The sequence below is a fragment of the Ranitomeya variabilis genome, chromosome 6 (assembly GCF_051348905.1).
Source record: "Ranitomeya variabilis isolate aRanVar5 chromosome 6, aRanVar5.hap1, whole genome shotgun sequence".
Lineage (NCBI taxonomy): Eukaryota > Metazoa > Chordata > Amphibia > Anura > Dendrobatidae > Ranitomeya > Ranitomeya variabilis.
This window is the reverse complement of record NC_135237.1, coordinates 489,206,094-489,222,730: the sequence shown is the minus strand read 5'-3', so window position 1 is coordinate 489,222,730 and position 16,637 is coordinate 489,206,094. Positions and strand designations below refer to the sequence as shown.

Here is a 16,637-nt window from a genome sequence, read left to right as displayed (position 1 = left end):
AGTCTTTGTACCAGGAGTCAGGGGCTCTGTACTGTTAAGTCTCTGTACTGATACCGCGGGGACCAGGGTGTCATAGTCTTTAAAACGGGTCTCAAAGTGCCCCTCTCCAGTCACAGCAGAGTCCGCTTTATGTACTCACGAGATACAGTCTTTCTGGGCAGTCTCTCTCTATTTGTCCTCAGACCGGGAGGTCTCTCTCTCTCTCTTCTGAAGCGCAGCTGCACCCTGCTCTGCACGCTGCCCTGTATCCTGCGCGCGTCCCTTTCCCGCCCTCTGGCTGCTTCCTTTCTGTCCCAGTCTATCAGTCTCTCTGTAGGGAACCCGCAGCACAGCTCAATGGTTCCGGGCACAGAGCCAAGAAGGTAACCGCCCCCAGACTCTTCTTGTGCTTTTAACTCCTTACATTGTACTTCATGATAGTGGTAAAATTTCTGTGATATTACCTGCATTTATTTGTGAAAAAAAAATGGAAATTTGGCAAAAATTTTGAAAATTTCACAATTTTCCAACTTTGAATTTTTATGCCCGTAAATCACAGAGATACATATGTCACACAAAATACTTAATAAGTAACATTTCCCGCATGTCTACTTTACATCAGTACAATCTTGGAACCAACATTTGTTTTGTTAGGGAGTAGTGATGAGCGAGTGTACCCGTTGCTCGGGTTTTCCCGAGCACGCTTGGGTGACCTCCGAGTATTTGTTAGTGCTCGGAGATTTAGTTTTCATCACAGCAGCTGAATGATTTACAGCTATTAGTCAGGCTGAGTACATGTAGAGGTTGCCTGGTAGCTAGGTAATCCCCACATGTAATCAAGCTGGCTAATACCAGTAAATCATGCTGCTGAGGCGATGAAAACTTAATCTCCAAGCAGTCATAAATACTCGGAGACCACCCGAGCGTGATCAGGAAAACTCGAGCAACGAGTACATTCGCTCATCACTATTAGGGAGTTATAAGGGTTAAAAGTTGACCATCAATTTCTCATTTTCACAAGACCATTTTTTTAGGGACCACATCACATTTAAAGCCACTTTGGGGAGTCTATATGATAGAAAATACCCAAGTGTGGCACCATGCCATAAACTGCACCCCTTAAGGTGCTCAAAACCACATTCAAGAAGTTTATTAACCCTTCAGGTGTTTCACAGGAATTTTTGGAATGTTTAAGAAAGAAATGAACATTTAACTTTTTTTCACAAAAAATTTACTTCAGCTCCAATTTGTTTTATTTTACCAAGGTTAACAGGAGAAATTGGACCCCAAACGTTGTTGTACAATTTGTCCTGAGTACGCTGATACCCCATATGTGGAGGTAAACCAATGTTTGGGCGCATGGGAGAGCTCGGAAGGGAAGGAGCGCCGTTTGACTTTTCAATGCAAAATTAACAGGAATTGAGATGGGACGCCATGTTGTGTTTAGAGAGCCACTGATGTGCCTAAACATTGAAACCCCCCACAAGTGACACCATTTTGGAAAGTAGACCCCCTAAGGAACGTATCTAGATATTTTGTGAGCACTTTGACGTACCAAGTGCTTCACAGAAGTTTATAATATAGAGCCGTAAAAATAAAAAATCATATTTTTTCAGAAAAATGATATTTTCGCCCCCAATTTTTTATTTTCCCAAGGGTAACAGAAGAAATTGGACCCCAAAAGTTGTTGTGCAATTTTCCCTGAGGATGCTGATGCCCCATATGTGGGGATAAACCACTGTTTGGGCGCATGGGAGAGCTCAGAAGGGAAGGAGCGCCGTTTGACTTTTCAATGCAAAATTGACTAGAATTGAGATAGGATGCCATGTCGCGTTTTGAGCCTAAACGGTGGAAACCCCCCACAGGTGACACCATTTTGTAAAGGAGACCCCCTAAGGAACTTATCTAGATGTGTTGTGAGAAATTGGAAGTCCCAAATGTTTCACTACAGTTTATAATGCAGAGCCATGAAAATAAAAATTCTTTTTTTTCCCCACAAATACTATTATTTAGCCCCCAGTTTTGTATTTTCCCAAGGGTAACAGGAGATATTGGATCCCAAAAGCTGTTGTCCAATTTGTCCTGAGTATGCTGATACCCCATATGTGGGGGGAACCACCGTTTGGGTGCATGGCAGAGCTCGGAAGGGAAGGAGCCCCGTTTGGAATACAGACTTAGATGGATTGGTCTGCAGGCGTCACATTGCATTTGCAGAGCCCTTACTGTACCTAAACAGTAGAAACCCCCCACAAGTGACCCCATATTGGAAACTAGTCCCCCAAGGAACTTATCTAGATGTGTTGTGAGAACTTTGAACCCCCAAGTGTTTGACTACAGTTTATAACGCAGAGCCGTGAAAATAAAAAAAATATTTTTTCCCCCACAAAAATGATATTTTAGCCCCCAAATTTTTATATTCCAAAGGGTAACAAGAGAAATTGGACCTCAAAAGTTGCTGTCCAATTTGTCCTGAGTACCCTGATACCCCATATGTTGGGGTAAACCCCTGTTTGGTGCACAGGAGAGCTCGGAAGAGAAGGAGCCCTGTTTTACTTTTTCAGCGCAGAATTGGCTGGAATTGAGATCGGATGCCATGTCGCGTTGGGAGAGCCCCTGATGTGCCTAAACAGTGGAAACCCCCAAGTCTAACTGAAACCCTAACCCAAACATACCCCCAACCCTAATCCCAACCCTAACCATAACCCTAACCACACCCCTAACCCAAACACACCCCTAACCCTAATCCCAACCACACCCCTAACCCCAACACACCCCTAACCCCAACACACCCCTAATCCTAATTCCAACCATAACCACACCCCTAACTCCAACACACCCCTAACCCTATTCCCAACCATAACCCTAACCACTCCCCTGACCCTGACACACCCCTAACCCTAATCCCAACCGTAAAGGTAATCCAAACCCTAACCCTAACTTTAGCCCCAACCCTAACCCTAACTTTAGCCCCAACCCTAACCCTAACTTTTGCCCCAACCTTAACCCTAACTGTAGCCCCAACCCTAACTGTAGCCCTAACCCTAACTTTAGCCCCAACCCTAACCCTAACCCGAATGGAAAAATGGAAATAAATACATTTTTTTATTTTATTATTTTTCCCTAACTAAGGGGGTGATGAAGGGGGGTTTGATTTACTATTTATAGCAGTTTTTTAGCAGATTTTTATGATTGGCAGCTGTCACACACTAAAAGACGCTTTTCATTGCAAAAAATGGTTTTTGCGCCTCCACATTTTGAGAGCTATAATTTTTCCATATTTTGGTCCACAGAGTCATCTGAGGTCTTGGTTTTTGGGGGATGAGTTGACGTTTTTATTGGTACCATTTTTGGGCACGTGACATTTTTTGATCACTTTTTATTCCGATTTTTGTGAGGCAGAATGACCAAAAACCTTAAATTCATGAATTACTTTTTTTGGGGGGGCGTTTATACCGCTCCAAATTTGGTAAAATTGATAAAGCAGTTTTATTTTTCGGGTTAGTACGATTACAGCAATACCTCATTTATATCTTTTTTTATGTTTTGGTGCTTTTATACGATAAAAACTATTTTATATAAAAAATAATTATTTTTGCTTCACTTTATTCTGAGGACTATAACTTTTTTATTTTTTCGCTGCTGATGCTGTATGGCAACTCGTTTTTTGCAGGACAAGATGACGTTTTCAACGGTACCATATTTATTTATATCCGTTTTTTGATCGCGTGTTATTGCACTTTTTGTTTGGCGGTATGATAATAAAGCGTTGTTTTTTGCCTTTTTTTATGGTGTTCACTGAAGGGGTTAACTAGTGGGACAGTTTTGTAGGTCGGGTTGTTACAGAAAAATATATATTTTTTTCTTTATTTAGGAATTTTTTTTTTTTTTTTACATATGTAAATATTTTCTTTTACTTTATCCCAGGGTGGGACATGGTTGTATAGTGTCAGGTCGCAGATCTGCCACTTTGCAAAGCACTGTGTCAGATCAGCGATCTGACAGGCAGTGCTGCAGGCTTGCCGGCACTTGCTTTCAGCAGGCGCTTGCAAGCAACCTCCCTGCAGGACACGGAAGGAGCCCCGCAGCCAATTTGGATTCGGGGCCTGCAGGGAGGAGATGCTCAGAACAACGCAATCACAACACGTTGTTCTGAGGGTCTCAGGGAAGCACTCAGTGAGCCCCCTCCCTGCGCGATGCTTCCCTATGCCGCTGGAATGCCGCAATCATGTTTGATCACAGTGTTCCAGGGGTTAATTTGCTGGGAGCGGTCTGTGACCACTTCTGGCACATAGTTTTGGATGTCAGCTTTAATATTCAGCTGACACTAGGCAGCGATCGGCGGGGGGAGCGCGGCTGATCGCCCATGACATACTATCCCGTCCCTGGGAATTAGGTCCCAGGTCACCTCAACGGGATAGTACGTCATATGGCAGAAAGGGGTTAAACATCATCATCATGTATATATTACTCATTGATTTGCTGATGGCAAGCATTAGTATTGGATATTGTATGCTGGTGATTTGGAAATGCTTGGCTTACTCTTATTGTTTAAATACTGTATAATAAACTTTCTGTCTTATGTTTCTACAAGCATTGAGAAGCCAATATTGTTAAAGCAAATTACTTAGAATACAGAGGATCAAGTTTACAATAGAACATCATTAAGTAGTGCTAAAAAATCAATGAAGGCAAAGATGGCATCAATAGTACTCAAAAAGATGGCAGAACATGTTTGTGTTGGAAAATTTTAGCTTTCAGCACAATTATTCAGCATGTGTTGTAGTCCTTTTTTAGTCCTTGGTGTTCTTTAGCCTGGAGCAACAGACCTCTCCCATCTGAGGGGTCTGGAAGTGCGCCATCTGTCTGTACATCTGCACTGGTCAGCGATCCCGGCTGTTCTGAGGAAGCATCCTCTTCCCTCGTGGCTGCAAGTCCAGCCTCTCTGCTGCTTGCCCAGCCCACCAGTTTAACTGTTGCTTTCCCTGATCTAACAACAGTACTTAAAGGAGATCTCCCCACAATTCTCCATACCATACAATAACATATATTACATTAGAATAATACAAGCACAGACTTTATAATAAGACACATAGTGAACATTACATACTATAATCAAGACAGTAAGCTCATATGCCGCATTATAGTGCAAAACAAGTAAGATGCACGGGGGGTGACATGAAAGAAGGAGAGGTTGCAATCACACCATGGAGAATTACAGGAAGAACAAGACGAGAACAAGACGAACCAAACCAGAGTGGTCATACAATGTGGACAAGATCACAGCACCATTGGCTGTATGCTAAAAATATAACCCCTTAGTGACTGGGACAAATTTTTGAAATCTGACTAGTGTCACTTTATGTGTTAATAACTCTTGAACGCTTCATCAAATTCCAGTAATTTTGAGACTGTTTTTAGCGGCACTTTAGAATTTATGATAATGGTAAATTTAGGTTGATATGTTTGAGTTTATTTACAAAAAATATCAGAAATTTGAGAAAAATGTTAAAACATTAGCAATTTTCAAACTTTGAATGATTATCATTTTAATCCAGATAGTCATACCACAGCAAAACATTAATACATAACATTTCCCTCTTGTCTGCTTTAAATGAGCACCATCTGTAAAATGTTATTTTATTTTGTCAGCATTTTAGGAGGTTTAAAGGGAAGGTGCCATCAAAAAATTTTTTTTTACAGCAATTGTAAAAATGTAAAGAATTAATGTTTACATTTTCTTAAAAAATATTATCATTTGTTTATAATTTAGTAAAATATGAAAAATAATTTGAAAAGTTTTGGAATTTCCACTTTTAAACACTAGGGGGAGCAGCTGCTGAAATTTCAGAAAAACCTAGTGTACAACTAGCTCACATTACAGCACTGCAGTAATTATGGGCGGAGTCTGCTGACGTGTGTGATGTCACTCCTCTCCTTCCCTTCTGGGTGTCTGCTAAGGGATAAGAGGATGATATTCAGGAACCCAGTGAGCAGCCATTTTGTTGGTGACTGCAGAGTAAGGCTGCCGTCACACTAGCAGTATTTGGTCACTATTTTACCTCAGTATTTGTAAGCCAAAACCAGGAGTGGAACACTTAGAGAAGTATAATAGAAACATGTGCACCACTTCTGCATTTATCACCCACTCCTGGTTTTGGCTTACAAATACTGAGGTAAAATACTGACCAAATACTGAATGTGTGACGGCAGCCTTAGGCTACTTTCACACTAGCGTTGTTTGCAATACGTCGCAATGCATCGTTTAGGAGAAAAAACGCATCCTGCAAAGTTGTCTGCAGGATGCGTTTTTTCCCCATAGACTAACATTACCGACGCATTGCGATGTATTGCCACACGTCGCAACCGTCATGCGACCGCCGCCACAAAAAAAGTTACATGTAACTTTTTTTGTTTGTCGAGTCCCACCATTTTCGACCGCGCATGCACGGCCGAAACTCCGCCCCCTCCTGCCCGGACCTTGCAATGGGGCAGCGGAAGCGTTGTAAGACTGCTTCCGCTGCCCACGTCGGGCATTTCTTTCACAGCATGCGTCGGTACGTCGGGCTCCTCAGATCCTGTCTTGGCGATGTGTGAAAGTGAGACGACAGGCGCAGTCTGGGGTGACGCTGGGGGGAAATGTAGCCATATAGTAACGATAAAAATGAGACCCCTCTCTAAAGCTGCCTCACCAGCCCTGACTGCACCTAACTGGAGGTCATGCTGCCCCCTCTATTACCCCAGACCCGCGTGCAGGTGCTCAGCCAGAACCACCATAGAATGGGTCCGCTTTCTGAAGATAATACTGCCATAGTGTTCTCACATAATACCGCCATATAGATCACACATAATACCGCCATATAGATCACACACAATACTATCAAATAGATCACACAATACTGTCATACAGTTCACATAATACCACCATATAGATGACACATACCGCCAGTGTTCTCGCATACCGCCATATAGATCACACAATACCGCCACATACTTCTCACAATGCCGCCATATAGATCTCACATAATACCGCCATATAGATCACACACAATACCACCATATAATTCTCACAATTCTGATCAAGCATAATACCACCATACAGATCACATAATACCGTCATATAGATCTCACATAATGCCATAATACAGCATGACCCCTGCAGCTCCTGTTATCGCACGCATAGAGTTGTGTGTGCAATGGGGAAAGACATGCAGGGGGGAAAGGAATGCATAGGAGAGGATTAGATACACTGTTCACCAGACAGTATCACACAGGATAGGATTAGATACACGGCTCAGCAGCCAGTATCATACAGGATAGGATTAGATACACGGCTCAGCATAGTATCACACAGGATAGGATAAGATACACGGCTCAGCAGAGAGTATCACACAGGAGAGGATTAGATACACAGCTCAGCAGTCAGTATCACACAGGAGCAGATTAGATACACGGCTCAGCAGTCAGTATTCCACAGGAGGATTAGATACACAGGTCAGCACAGTATAGGATTAGATACACAGGTCAGCATACAGTATCACACAGTATAGGATTAGATACACGGCTCAGCACAGTATCACACAGGAGAGGATTAGATACACAGCTCAGCAGTCAGTATCACACAGGACAGGATTAGATACACGGCTCAGCAAACAGTATCATACAGGATAGGATTAGATACACGGCTCAACATAGTATCACACAGGATAGGATTAGATGCATGGCTCAGCACACAGTATCACACAGTATAGGATTAGATGCACGGCTCAACATAGTATCACACAGGAGAGGATTAGATACACGGCGCAGCAGACAGTATCATACAGGATAGGATTAGATACACGGCTCAGTTAGTATCACACAGGAGAGGATTAGATGCACGGCTCAGCATAGTATCACACAGTATAGGATTAGATGCATGGCTCAGCACACAGTATCAAACAGTATAGGATTAGGTACACAGCTCAGCAAAGTATCACACAGAATAGGATTAGATGCATGGCTCAGCACACAGTATCACACAGGATAGGATTAGGTACACAGCTCAGCAAAGTATCACACAGTATAGGATTAGATGCATGGCTCAGCATAGTATCACACAGTATAGGATTAGATGCATGGCTCAGCATAGTATCACACAGTATAGGATTAGATACACGGCTCAGCATAGTATCACACAGTATAGTATTAGATGCATGGCTCAGCACACAGTATCACACAGGATAGGATTAGATACACGGCTCAGCACACAGTATCACACAGGATAGGATTAGATACACGGCGCAGCAGACAGTATCACACAGGATAGGATTAGATACACGGCTCAGCATAGTATCACACAGTATAGGATTAGATGCATGGCTCAGCACACAGTATCACACAGGATAGGATTAGGTACACAGCTCAGCAAAGTATCACACAGTATAGGATTAGATGCATGGCTCAGCACACAGTAGAGGATTAGGTACACAGCTCAGTTAGTATCACACAGGAGATGATTAGATGCATGGCTAAGCAGACAGTATCACACAGGAGAGGAGTAGATACACAGCTCAGTAACATACATGGGAGGAGATAACTGCTCAGAGTCAGCACCACAAAGGAGAGGATTAGATTCCCTCTCCCCCTCCCCACTGATACTCACGGCTGCCTGCTGAGTGCTTCTCCCTCCCGTCCATGGTCTCCTCCTCCTCCTATGACTGCAGGGCTCCTGTGATCATCCTGGGAAGCTGGCCTGGAGCTCACAGCTGCAGTGTGAGCTCCAGGAAGATGGCGCTGGTCTCCTGCCTCTGCCGTGCTGTGGACGGCTTAGGGGGCGTGGCCAGACCAGAGCAGGGAGCAGCTTATAATGGTCGGCTCCCGACCGCAGATCTCTATGCCCTGGGCTGCCGTAAATGCAGAGTCTAAGTGTCGCGCAGCTACACTTACACTCCTGCAAAGCAAAATGGCGGCGCCCAGTGGCTGAAAAAAAAATTAATAATAAAAAAAATGTTAAAGTTAAAAAAAGTAAGTTTGTATGAAAAATAATTGTTTATATAAACAATTATTTTTAATACAAAAAATAAAATGCGGCACCTTTCCTTTAAAACTGTTGCAGGAATTTTTCATTTTTTTTAGGGAAATTTACAAAATTAATTTTTTTAGGGACCTATCCAGGTTTGAAGTTACTTTGGGGGTCCCATATAGTGGGAAACCCCCAAAAGTGATACCATTTTAAAAACAGCACCCCCTGACATATTGAAAACTTTTGTCAGGTAGTTTATTAAACCTTCAGGTGATTTTCAGGAATTAATGCAAGGTGACATGATAGGAATGAAAAAGTGTATTTTTACCACCTAAATGTCGCTAACTTCTGAACAGGCCGCTAAAGCTGGCAGACTCTAAGGCTGCTTTCACACTAGCGTCGGCACAGGGCGGAGTTTCGGAGTTTCGACGCACATGTACATGTAACTTTTTTTGTGCCGACGGTCCGCCAAAACACGACGCAACCGTCGCACGACGGTTGCGAGGTGTGGCCATACGTCGCAATGCGTCGCTAATGTAAGTCTATGGGGAAAAAACACATTCTGCAGACAACTTTGCAGGATGTGTTTTTTCTCCTAAACGACGCATTGCGACGTACAGCCAACAACGCTAGAGTGAAAGTAGCCTAAGGATGCTATTTAGAAGTGAATTGCCATGGCAAACATCAAGACCACACAATCATGATCTCAGGGTGCCGATGGGGATAAATAGGAAGCCCCCCACACTCTGTTAACCATTTAGATGCAGTAGTCACTATTGACAGCAGCATCTAATGGGTTTAACAGATATGGACGGAGCTTGCAAATACTGATGTAAAATACTGACCAAATACTGCTAGTGTGACTGCAGCCTTAGTTATATGCACTATTGCTTCTTTACTTAAAAACAAAATGAACATCAAAACTTTAGTAATTATCTTAGGCTTTGTCTGTTTAATGGCCAGTGTGAACATGCTCCTACACATTACTTGTATACTAACCTATACTCCAGGTAATTTCTTTTGGTTTTGCTTGAGGCCATAACATGTTGCAGAATTTCATTTTTGAGCAGAATCATACAGTATTTTGCAAGAGAATAAACTGTTATATTTGAGACATAGAACAATCCATTATGCAATCTGCACTCGTTGAGGATTTTGATGCGCTTCCGTGGCATTTTTGGCCACACGGATTCGCATCAAATTATTCTATGTGAAATTGACATTTGTTGTGCATATGCTGTGGAAAAAAATGTGTGGCTTGGCGGCTTTTTTTTTCCGCAGCATGTCAATTATTTTGGCGGATCTGCAGTGTTTCTGCACCCATTGACTTCCATTGAGTCAGGCACATCCGCAGCAAACCCGCAGATATAAAAAAGATCTGCGGTTTAGCTGTGGATGAAACGCTGCAGATCGGGAGGAGGGAAGTGTGTGGGCGGAGCTTTGTGCATGCATAGTGTGTGGGGGTCTGCGTGTATGTGTCTCTGTGTGTGTGTCCCTGTGTGCGTGTCTGTATGTGTGCGTGTGTCCCTGTGTGTGTGTATGTCTGTGTAAGCATCCATTTTCTGATAGGATTACTGCTCCCATCTGGCAATGAATGCTCACAGTGAAAGAATTGCCGATGATGGGAAAGTAGTCCCATCAGACAATGGCTGTGTTCAGCAGTAAAAAAACAAAAAACATACAGAACATACAACTTATAACATACAGTACATACACATAACATACAACACATAACATAGAGTACATACTTACCAAACACCTAGTCCCCGAAGCCCTCCTGTAATAAAAATAACATAATAAACCAACCTATTCTTACCTTTCCGCCATAGTCCAGTTAATAACGAGTGTCCCACCATGATCTCCCTTGTAGAACAGTGACATCAGGCAATATCCGTGCTCTACAGGGGCCCCGCGATGAACTGACAGCGGGGGTAATCCTCAACGATGTATATCCCTCTGCTGCTGCTGGGAGAGAGGTCACTTAAGTTCATTTTCTCGCCGGCAGCGCTGTGGGAGAAAATTCCCACGCAGCATTGCCATAAAGCAAGAGAATGAACTCAGGTAACCTCTTCAGGGTTGCACTGCAGGAGCCATTATCTCCTGTCAGTGTGTCACTGGAGGCCCTATAGAGCAGTAATATCACCCAATGTCACTGTTCTATAGGGGAAATCGTCATAGGACACTCGTTATTAATTGGACTGCGTTGGACCAGGGAGTATACGGTTGGGTTATTATTTTTTATTTTTTGCAGGTGATCGATGGCTTCGGGGAATTAGGCGTGATTGTAGGTATGGTGAAATTAAGAATATAAAAATACTTTTTTCTGGCTGTGTCTTTTTTTAACTCTTTCACTACTATAGGATTAGTAAAGGATTGGTGTCTTATTGATGCCTCTCCATTACTAACCGGGCTTGATGTCTTACAGATGCGCCATTTCTGGGGCAGCTGCGGGCTGGTATTTGTAGCTGAGGGGGGGCAATATCCATGGCCCCTCTCTAGGTTATGAATATGAGCCCGCAGCTGTCTGTATAGCCTTTCTGGCTATAAATTATAGGGGAACCCCACGTCATTTGTTTTTTAGAGGTCCCCCTATTTTAATAGCCGGTAAAGGCTAAATATACAGCTGAGGGCTGAGATTCATAGCCTGGGAAGCTCCATTGGTATTAACCCCTTCCCAGGCTACAAACATCAGCCCCCAGTCGCTGGCTTTCCCACTCTGGACTTGAAAATTGTGCAGGAGCCCACAACATTTGTTTTCCATGTTTTTAAAATTAAACAGATATTGCTTTTAAGGCCGTGGTCACACTTGCGAGAAACTCGGACAAATCTCGCACCTCACTACCCGGCACTGCCGCCGGCACTTGGGACCGGAGTGTGCGGCTGCATGTATTTCTATGTAGCTGAAAGCTCTGGTCCCAGTGCCAGCGACAGGGCCGGGTATTGAGGTGCGAGACTCGTGCGAGTTTCTCGCAAGTGTGACCCGGGCCAATGCAGATTTTGTGTGTGTCTTTATTTAAATCTTTAAGTACCATTTTATTATGTTTATTACTAAACATCGGGCTTGGTATTATCTATCTATCTATCTATCTATCTATCTATCATCTATCTATCTATCTATCTATCTATCTATCTATCATCTATCTATCTTTCTGTGTGTAAACATTATTCTTCAATGGAGTATGTAAATGAAGAGGTTGTACAAGAAATTACATCACAATTCTTTTTTTTTTGCTCAATAATAGATCTTTATTTAGCTTTCAAAAACGCACAAAAATTTGCATAAAAAACGCATCAAAAACGCATCAAATCTGCACTGCATTTCTGGCAAGAGAGGAAGAATCCTCTCCCTTACCCTTAAGAGGAAGAACAATACAAAACAAGCCAGAGAGGCAATACAATATAATCTAGAACTCAGCAACATCTGCTGTCGCTAGTCTGGACACAACATAAGCCTGCTGCTGTTGTATAGTCTAACAGTTTGGAGGCTGACAGAAGTGTAATGCTTACAGTGAGTACGGAAACTATTCAGACACCTTTAAATTTTTCACTCTGTTTCATTGCAGCCATTTGGTAAATTCAAAAAAATTCATTTTTTTCACATTAATGTACACTCTGCACCCCATCTTGACTGAAAAAAAACAGAAATCTAGTGATTTTTTACAAATGTAATAAAAAAGAAAAACTGAAATATCACATGGTCATAAGTATTCAGACCCTTTGCTCAGACATATTTAAGTCACATGCTGTCCATTTCCTTGTGATCCTCATTGAGATGGTTCTACTCCTTCATTGGTGTCCAGCTGTGTTTAATTAAACTGATAGGACTTGATTTGGAAAGGCGCACACCTGTCTATATAAGACCTCACAGGTCACAGTGCATGTCAGACCAAATGAGAATCATGAGGTCAAAGGAACTGGCCAAGGAGCTCAGAGACAGAATTGTGGCAAGGCACAGATCTGGCCAAAGTTACAACATAATTTCTGCAGTACTCAAGGTTCCTAACAGCACAGTGGCCTCCATAATCCTTAAATTGAAGAAGTTTGGGACCACCAGAAGTCTTCCTAGACCTGGCTGTCCAGCCAAACTGAGCAATCGTGGGAGAAGAGCCTTAGTGAGAGAGGTAAAGAAGAACCCTAAGATCACTGTGGCTGAGCTCCAGAGATGCAGTAGGGAGATGGGAGAAAGTTCCACAAAGTCAACTGTCACCAGTCGGGCCTTTATGTCAGAGTGGCCCAAGGAAGCCTCTCCTCAGTGCAAGGCATATGAAAGCCCGCATAGAGTTTGCTAGAAAACACACGAAGGACTCCTAGACTGTGAAAAATAAGATTATGTGGTCTGATGAGATAAAGATTGACCTCTTTGGTGATAATTCTAAGCCATATGTGTGGAGAAAACCAGGCACTGCTCATCACCTGCTCAATACAATCCCAACAGTGAAACATGGTGGTGGCAGCATCATGCTATGTGGGTGTTTTTCAGCTGCAGGGACAGGACGACTGGTTGCCATTGGAGGTAACATGAATGCGGCCAAGTACAGAAATATCCTGGATGAAAACCTCTTCCAGAGTGCTCTGGACCTCAGACTTGGCCGAAGGTTCACCTTCCAACAAGACAATGGCAAAGGATCCCCAAATCCAGGTGTGAAAAACTTGTTTCATCATTCCCAAGAAGACTCATGGCTATACGAGCTCAAAAGGGTGCTTCTACTCAATGCTGAGCAAAGGCTCTGAATACTTATGAGCATGTGATATTTCAGTTTTTCTTTTTTTAATAAATTTGCATTTGCATTACATTTCTGTTTTTTCAGTCAAGATGGGGTGCAGAGTGTACATTAATGAGAAAAAAATGAACTTTTTTGAATTTACCAAATGGCCGCAATGAAACAAAGAGTGAAAAATTTAAAGGGGTCTGAATACTTTCTGTACCCACTGTAGGGTGACAAGTGGATCATGGACAATAATGTGGTATCATGATATGCAATAATTTATTTATTTTACTCACTTATAGAGCTCCATAAATTCAACAGCACTTCACAGACATTATCCTCACTGTTCCCATTCTGGCTCACAATCTAAATTCCATATTAGTATGTGTTTTGAGTGGGCGAGGAAACCCACAAAAACAAATGGAGAACATACAAACTCCTTGCAGATGTTGTCCTTGGTGAGAATTTAGTCCAGGACCCCAGCGCTGCAAAGCAACCATACTGCAAACAATAGAGGACTTAATACAATATCATCAAAACAGACATAATCATCTAATATCTTAGAACATAGTAAGGTCGTATGCCTACATAGCAGGGCCGACTGAAAAGACAAGTGTCTGGATACTCCTATCAAGGATGCATACGAAGTGTCCGAGGGCAAGGTCGCCCATGCATATCCATGATCTGGCCCAGCAAAACCTCCACACTCAGATTCCATTTTAACAAACGTATCTTTACTGTTATACATTTTTCTTAACACAGCAGAACACAGTAATAGACAGTACAAAGTATGCTTATTCACAGAAATAACGTGTAATAACAAACTGTCCCTCACTGTCCCTATCCACACGTTACCAGTTCCTTTGCTCCAGGAGGTTATCTTCCCACGTCGCAGGCCTGTCTGTCACTGCAGGGAGACGCTCCGGCCGAAGAGAAAAACAACAGGGATTAAAGGGAACCTATCACCCCGTTTTTTAAAGATTAGATAAAAATAGTGTGAAATAGGGGCAGAGCTGGGCTTTACATTAGTGCCTTTTTGGTGCCTTTACACCCCCGTTAGGCTGCCGAAATACCTTTGTGAAGTGGCCGTTTTGTCCTGTCACTCAAGTTGGTCAGGTCGGATGGGCGTGGTCACAGCGCTGTTTCTCCCCCAGAATCCTGCTCATCATTACGTTGGTGGCGTAGTGGTGTGCGCATGTCCAAAGAGAAGATCCACTGCCCAGGAGATTCAAAACAGCGCGGTCTTCGCTATTCACCGTTTACCGGTGGGCGCGGCCATCTTTCCTGTGGCTGCGCGTGCGCAGATGGAGCGCTCTGCTGCCCGGGGCTTCAGGAAAATGGCCGCCGCGATCTCCATCTGCGCACGCACGGAATCCCGCGGCCATTTTCCTGAAGCCCCTGGCAGCAGAGCGCTCCATCTGCGCAGGCGCGGCCACAGGAAAGATGGCCGCGCCCACCGGTAAACGGCGAATAGCGAAGACCGCGCTGTTTTGAATCTCCTGGGCAGTGGATCTTCTCTTTGGACATGCGCACACCACTACGCCACCAACGTAATGATGAACCTGATCTGGGGGAGAAACAGCGCTGTGACCACGCCCATCCGACCTGACCAACTTGAGTGACAGGACAAAACGGCCACTTCACAAAGGTATTTTGGCAGCCTAACGGGGGTGTAAAGGCACCAAAAAGGCACTAATGTAAAGCCCAGCTCTGCCCCTATTTCACACTATTTTTATCTAATCTTTAAAAAACGGGGTGATAGGTTCCCTTTAAACAAACTCTGTCTCTCAGGTCCAGACTGTAGTCCTTGGGGTTCAGCAGGTAAGGGTGGAATGTTCGGCCTCTCAACAGAGGACCCGCTTACAGTTCATGGGCTCCAGAATCTGTGAATATGTCACCGCTGAATGCTCCGCAGTGTGGAAGCTGGGAACAATCTGGATGTCAGCTTCCCAGAGAGAGAGGTCATCCAGGCAGTCTTTTATATCGCATCTACAGGAGGACGCCAGCAGACACAGACTTCTCTCTGCACCCAAAAGTTTCCCAGGCTCTTTCTTTTCCTCCCCTTCCTGTTCACATGACACAACAGGGGGGAGTTTAGCCAATACAGTTTGTTTCTCTGTAATCACATTCGGCATAGGTATAACTTCTGGCCACACGGGGGCAGTGTCTGTCACAGATTCTATGTCAATGATAACAGAACAGTCACAGCCGGCCAGCTCACTACACATACAAAAAGAATTGGGGTGTATAATCCAAGATGCAATAAAAAAGTTTTGTATTCAAAGTTAGACATACATGGCAAAAATTAGTAATAAAATATGTATCAGGGAACAAAGTAATTCAAATCAGAGAGAGGGTACCAATAATAAGGGAGCAGTGGTATCCCACAAAAGAAATAGGGTAAAAAGGACTTACACAATAGATTACAGTTTTTGTATAAAGTGACAGTGCAGCATAGTAGCATTAGGCCATTAAAGAAAGGAATGAAGTCATATTATAAGTGGTTAAATCCTTACTAACACTACTAATGTTGCTATAGGCAAAATACAGTACATCTCTTCAGTCAAGAACACTTACCCATATTTCAGTTTGTGAGGCCACGCACACAGCCCCAACGTGCGTTTCACGTTGGCTTCCTCAGGGGGCCTTAGTGAGTAGAGTGTCCCCCATGCCCCTTAAATATACATGTACCAAGTGTAGATAATACTGATTGAGTGTGGTGCATGTGTCAGATGACGAGAGTCAGATGTTGCATCACCTCACGGCACCAGCATGGCGGTGTGGGTCACAGGGAAGTCCCCAATGACGTCATTGACTCACAAGCGTCACTTCTGGGCACCGGCAGCAATGCTCCAGTAAGGTGGCGTCGGACACATGCACACCAATCGATAGCGGCATAGTTAACACCGGTGAGTAACGCTCCCATATAAACAGTCAGTGCTCCATTTTGT

General features: G+C 43.4%; 1 long non-coding RNA gene across 2 annotated transcripts in view; it reads left to right on the top strand.

Moving 5' to 3' along the window:
• Positions 1–16,637, top strand: part of LOC143781381 (uncharacterized) — a 98,860-nt gene that overhangs the window by 56,313 nt on the left and 25,910 nt on the right. The window contains exon 1 of one of the 2 annotated variants that reach the window (XR_013216679.1): positions 9,920–9,990. The exons of the other annotated variant lie outside the window; for it this stretch is intronic. This is a non-coding gene — a long non-coding RNA (uncharacterized LOC143781381). Of the gene's footprint in view, positions 1–9,919; positions 9,991–16,637 lie in introns of those variants that run through there. 2 annotated transcript variants of the gene reach the window in all.